This window comes from Corvus hawaiiensis, chromosome Z (assembly GCF_020740725.1).
Source record: "Corvus hawaiiensis isolate bCorHaw1 chromosome Z, bCorHaw1.pri.cur, whole genome shotgun sequence".
NCBI classification, from domain to species: domain Eukaryota; kingdom Metazoa; phylum Chordata; class Aves; order Passeriformes; family Corvidae; genus Corvus; species Corvus hawaiiensis.
The window spans coordinates 50,299,518-50,305,517 of record NC_063255.1 but is presented as its reverse complement, the minus strand read 5'-3'; the positions used below and the strand labels follow the sequence as shown (position 1 = coordinate 50,305,517).

General features: G+C 47.8%; 1 protein-coding gene across 2 annotated transcripts in view; it reads left to right on the top strand.

The window, feature by feature from the left end:
- The first annotated feature begins 395 nt into the window (after positions 1 to 395).
- LOC125320035 (synuclein alpha interacting protein) overlaps positions 396 to 6,000 on the top strand; it is an 89,577-nt gene continuing 83,972 nt past the window's right edge. For both annotated transcript variants that reach the window (XM_048291969.1, XM_048291968.1), the window contains exon 1: positions 396 to 546. The gene's annotated coding sequence lies outside the window, so the exon portion shown is untranslated. The remainder of the gene's footprint in view (positions 547 to 6,000) is intronic.

Sequence of the window (6,000 nt, the reverse complement as noted above, 5' to 3'; positions counted from 1 at the left end):
CCGCACGCGCGCAGGATCCGCAGGGGCGCGGGGGGGAGGCGGCGGCGGTCGTGGGGCGGCAGCTCCGGGGTGGCCCCGCCGGGGGCAGCGCTGCGACCCCGACCCCGACCCCGACCCCGACCCCGGCCCCGGCCCCGGCCCCGGCCCCGGCCCCGGCCCCGGCCCCGGCCCCGGCCCCGGCCCCGGCCCCGGCGGGGCTGCCCCGAGCGCGGGGTCCCGCGCAGCCCCCGCCCCGCACCGCCGGTCACGTGGCAGCGCCCCCCGCATTGTGACGCAGCAGGGCCGGGCGGGGCCGCCCCCTCCCTCCTTCCCTCACTCCCTCCTTCCCTCGCCCTCTCCTCCTCCTCCTCCTCCCGGCCGCTGCCCGGTGGCAGGGCAGGGGCGGAGGGCGGGGCGGCGGGAGCCGGGCCGCTGCCGGAGCGCTGCCTACACCGGCGGGGAGTGGTGGGAGGCGGCAGCCGAGAGGCGGCACCTGGGTCCTTCCCCCGTCTCCATCACCCCCGGCTGCCGTGGAACGGCCGCGGCTGAGCGGAGCGCAGGGGTGAGGTGAGGAGAGGGGAACGGAGCGGACGGGGCTTTGTTGCCGCCGACAGCGCTGCCCCCGGGGCGGCGGGAGAGGGGGCGCGGAGCCGAGCGCGGGGAGCCCCGCGGGGGTGCGGGTGTCGCTGGAGGCGCTGCCCCTGCCGAGGCGTCCCCGCGGAGCCGGAGCGGGGCTGCCCGGGCGGCGGGGGACGCGGGCGACGGGCGGGATCGGCGGCGGGGGGCGAGCCCCGGCCCCGGCCCCCGTTAGCCCGCCCCGGGGAAGTGCTTTCCGCATGAAATCAGGGCTGAACGCGGGGGGTTTGCTGGGGCTGAGCACATACGTGATGTCAGCCCTGCGAAGTGCCGCCGCGAAGCCCTTGTAGCGCAGTGTGAGCCGCTGACACTCGGAGCCGACGCTGATCTGCCGCTGCTCTGCTCGGAGCCGGGAGTACCGGCGGGCACCCGGCCGTCAGCACCCTCTTGTCCCGCCGGGCAAGCCGAAATCTGGAAGAAAATCAAGTAGGAGTTGCATATTTGTAACTGTGGGGAAACAAATACCAAGTTGTCTAGTAGAAATATGCTCCAAGGCTTATACTGCAGTCAATCCAAAATCGTGTTTTTACAGCAGCAGGGATCAAACCTTTTTCATACCCGCATCAGTGAGCGTTTAATGTGAGCAAATGCAATTTATATGAAGAAGAGCTCGAGGATCACGTCGTGATGGTACTGGATACAAACCAGCACCTAAACAGACTCAGTCTCCATTGTCAGTGTTATCACCTCACAGCACTTTCAATGGTTGGCTTAAAGCCACATCTCTTACAGAGATTAATCAGTCACAACTGCTCCTCAAAAAGTCCCTCACCCTAAACCCCACCAAAAAACTGCTAGTGCCTGTGCTTCCATGGAAAATCTTAACATCTTAGCCTCGTTTTATACCCCAGCAATCTAACAGCAAAAGGTAACTGAAAAAAAGTTTTAAAAAAATTATTCTGAAGCAGATCACTTGACTATTGGACCCTTTTCCATTATTTAAGTAGCTGAAGAAAGGTATACAATCATAGGATTCAGAAATCAAAATAATTTTGTATTTTGTGCGAATAGCACTGATCCTGCAGCCAGGAATTATGTTGAATTATGGGCATGCATTTAAACTTTTTGCAGTGCACTGTAGCAGACTTTAATAGTGTCCTGCCCTTACTGAATTTAGGAATTATGTGTACTCTATGTGCTTCCAGCAAGCCATAAAAAGCATGACCTGTTGCCTTACTACCACCCATAAACATGAGTTTCTTCGCCCTAAAATCTTCTGCAAATAGCTCATGGGTGAGCTCATGGTTGGTGAACTTGGTGAGCCACTTCTCTCTTCATACTGCTAAGCCTGCAAAATGCCTTGTGCAATACTGGAGCCATATTTTGAAGATCTTGCAGGTAAGCTGAAAAACTGTTTTCAAGAGCAGGCTTCGGGGGGCTGCTCAAGAGGTAGTTCAAACACAGTGAGAAGCGCTTTTCATCTGAATAAAACAATAGAATTTGACCTGTTGTCAAGAAGACACTTACCTCATCACTGTACTTACAAAATTGTAACTTTTCCTTCAGGTATGCCTTAGCACAGTTAGCCCAAGTGTGAAAAGGCCTGTAGTGTGGGCTCCTTTTGCGAGGTGTGGTATGCTTAATTTCTGCATGTTTTCATGTGTCAAATACTGACTTAAGCAAACTGACCATTCCGCTTAACACAGTTGCTTACACTGCCTTAAACTGGTAGTTCACTTACTTTTCAGGTGTTTGTGATTTCTGGTCTGTGTCATTAACTCAGTGTGCTGCAGAAAGCATATGTGTCACTTGTAGCTTGTTGAAAAAGTGGGTAAAATAGAACTACCTCAGAGGACTGGCCCAGTGAAGAGTTACCTCCAAATCTGAGGACCCTGGAAAAACTCCTTCTTCTTTGAGCAAGCAGTCCAGTACAGGCTACTCAAAATGCATTTAAGTGGCATTTTGGCATAAGCAAGTGGGCAGTCTTTCAGGTAAGGAAGTTCTGTAGAAGACAGTAACTTACATTAGCTAGAAGCTGCTTGTCTTAGTATTTTTTTCTCTAATGACAGCAACACAACAAGTAAGTATGCCATGAGCTCTTTGGGGCCAAAATCTGAGTTTACAAAGAGCTGCATGTGAAATTAGACTGCTTGGACAAGGTGACTGAATGGTATCTTTGGAGATTCAGTCCCTTCATGGAGTACTGTGAATAAGTGATAAGTCATTTTTTTCATAGTTGCAAAACCATGATCCCAAATATTACATATTTTGTAACTGGGCATCAGCAGAGCTTGAAAAACTATGAAATGTCCCTCTGCTTCCCAGTTGTCCAGTTTTCCTGGGAGCTGAAATCTGTTCCCATGTGGACTCCACAGGTGCAAGAAGTCGTCATCCCACGCACACACTTGAGGTGGAATACCAGCTGCATTGACACAGCTCTCTTTCTCACAGTCCCCTTCCAGGGTATCTCAGACGTATACCTATTTCCACAGCAGCTCTGTCCTTGATTAGAAGCAGGAAGGGGCAAGTGTGACAGCCCTGCTGTGGCCACTTTGGCTTCTATGCTCAGAAATGGAGACCTGCAAGTAGCATTACCTCCATGTGCGAGGAGATGCTGGCAAGAAAGGGGAAGCACACAGCCAGAGGCAGTCCCATGGGGTGACTTGTCTGTCATGGACAGCAGTGCAAAAGTCCTGTTGGCAGTGGTGCAGGAGTGATGGTACTTGTCAGGGAGTGGTGATGCTGTATCTCACAAGCACAAAGACCAGTAGTTCCAGCACCCTTTGTGGAATGCAGCAAGTTGTCTCCCTCATCTGGCATTTAAACGTGTCAGCTGACTAGATGAGGTGTGTAGCAGAGCTTTATTTGCACCCTTGTCTGATTGTGTGGATGAAGCTCCAGGAGCAACTCATGAGTTTCACTCATGACCAAGGAGGGGAAGAGCAGGGAACAATTTTTTTTTAATTTCAATTTTACTAGAATAAACCTGCATCTCTTTTCAGGGTCAAGAGGAGAATATTCTCATCCTTCCTTATACAGCCATGATAATTAAAATTAATGCCAAGTAAAATAAAAGCTTATATTTTTCATGTGAAAGTCTGTAAGTAATCCGTTTGCCAATGCCTTACTGTGTGTTGCTTAGCAAATAACAGTAGTTTTTACAGTTGAAATGTATATGTTCATTGTCAAAATGAAAAATGTGTTAGAAAAAGTTGAGAACCATTGGATTTTGGAAGGGCATAAAGTAATTCTTTTCAGCTCTTGTCAGAATGGGACCATAACTAAACTAAACTGAAGGAAATGGTGCTTAGATAATTGGCAAGAGGACTTGGAGTAGCGTTGTGTCTGCGCTCTCTCTTTTTCTGGCAGAGCTGTTGATCCTCAAAGGAGGTAGAGAAGATAGGCTTACATGGAGCAGGTGCATAGTAAACACAAGGGAATTTCTCTTTAAATGCAAATGTGGTTCTACAATAGATTTATATGCACAGTGGAACCATTGGAAACAAGAAAATAGAACATATGCATCAGATACTTTATTGATTTGAATCCCTAAGAGAGTTTTAAACTGAGGAGGGAAAATAATTTTTGTGGTAGAAATATCGTCTGCTATTTACCTGTCTAAGGTGGAACTGTGATTTCATCTTCTACAATAAAGCTCCAAGTGATTCAGAGATCTGAAGGTCTTAGAGGTATCAAAGAAAAGTACAATTCAGCCGTCACAGTTTGGCAACTGGGGCAATCCTTCGTTAGGTACGTTTTCTTGTATGTTAAGGAGTGTTTACAAAACAATTTATTTTGAATATGAATATGGTTGATTTGCACTTTTTAAAGAATTATGAAGCAGCACTTGAAAGTGTATTTTTTCTGGTTAAAACACAGCATTAGGTTTGTGAGGTTTGCTGTAAGCATTTCCTTTTTGGTTCAATTTCCTCCTCAGTTCTTGTTTGCAGTCAAACTGCTGGCATTATTTTTGTTTATACCAGAGAAAAAAGCATTGTCTGTCTTATCTTTTAAACTCAATACAGTGTACTACATGACCTCCTCATATATAAATCCTCCCCCTTCTCCCCCCGTCTGTTTTATTGTTACTGTATCAACCTGGAACTTTCCATTTAAAATTAAATTCTAATCAGGAACTTAGTACTTCCCTTCAAGCCCCCCCCCCCCATTTTAACCAACTTGTTTATATCTGTGAGTAAAAATCAGCTATGTGCTACATAGCTTTGTTGGAACAGGCGGCCCAGAGAGGTTGTGAGGTCTCCTTCCTGGACCAGCCTGGACATGATCCTGTGCAGCCTGCTCTGGGTGAGCCTGCTTTATCAGGGGGATTGGATTCAATGATCTCCAGAGGTCCCTTCCAACCCCAACCATTCTGTGAATCTGTGATGTGCATGACAGAGGCATGCATGCGATTGTGATTTGGAGCTATAGTGCTCCACAAGTTATTCATCCATGTAGTTCTTTTGCAGGATCTCGCTATACTGACTGGCCTTTTTTTTTTTAGAATTAGGAAATACCTTTAACTGCTTGTATGTGCACATACATACCTTGTGTTGTCTTTTACTAAAATTCGGATGTAAATGTTCTGCCTTTTGTATGCTATGCTGTCAGTTCCAGTTGAGTCACAGGAGTAAATTTATTAAGATCCCAAGAGCTGCTTTTGAATGGGGTCAAGGTTTTAAATATTGAAGTTGTCAGCTTGTTGAGACACTTATTTGAATATTTGTAAAAGCTGTCTCCAAGATGCTTCTAAAAGCAAACCAAAAAAAGGCACCAAACAAAATGAAGCAGAATATATCTGGGAAATATACTGCACACAGAAGCAGAAGAGTGCTAGTAAGGTAAATAAGCTGTGTCACATTCCCTGACCCACATTCTGCTGTGCTAAGTGTACTCATTTCTCCTCTTGTTACATGGAAAGAGTCTTAAGGTATGTGTCCAAAATATGTTAATTTCTAGGATATTACCATTTTGCAAACTCATACACTGAACTCTGGATAAAGCACAATATTTGTGCTTGTTGCTAGGACATGGGCAAAAACTTATCTTGAGTTACAGAATGGAATCACCAGGAAAATGAGTTATGCTTACATCATTAATTATTAGCTTTTCGTTAACATTGAAACTCTGACAAGCTTGGTGCTGTGACACTTGCCTGGATGAAGAACCTCCACCCTCTGTGTGAAGAGCCTTTTCCTAATATCCAGTCTAAACTTCCCCTGGCACAACTTCAGGCCATTCCCTCAGGTCCTGTCACTGGTCACCAGTGAGACCAGATCAGTGCCTGCCCCTCCTCTTCCCCTCACAAGGAAGTTGTAACTGCAGTGAGGTCTCCCCTCAGTCTCCTCTTCTCCAGGCTGAACAGACCAAGTGACCTCAGCCACTCCTCACACGGCTTCCCCTCAAGGCCCTTCGCCATCCTCGTGCCCTCCTTTGGACACTCTC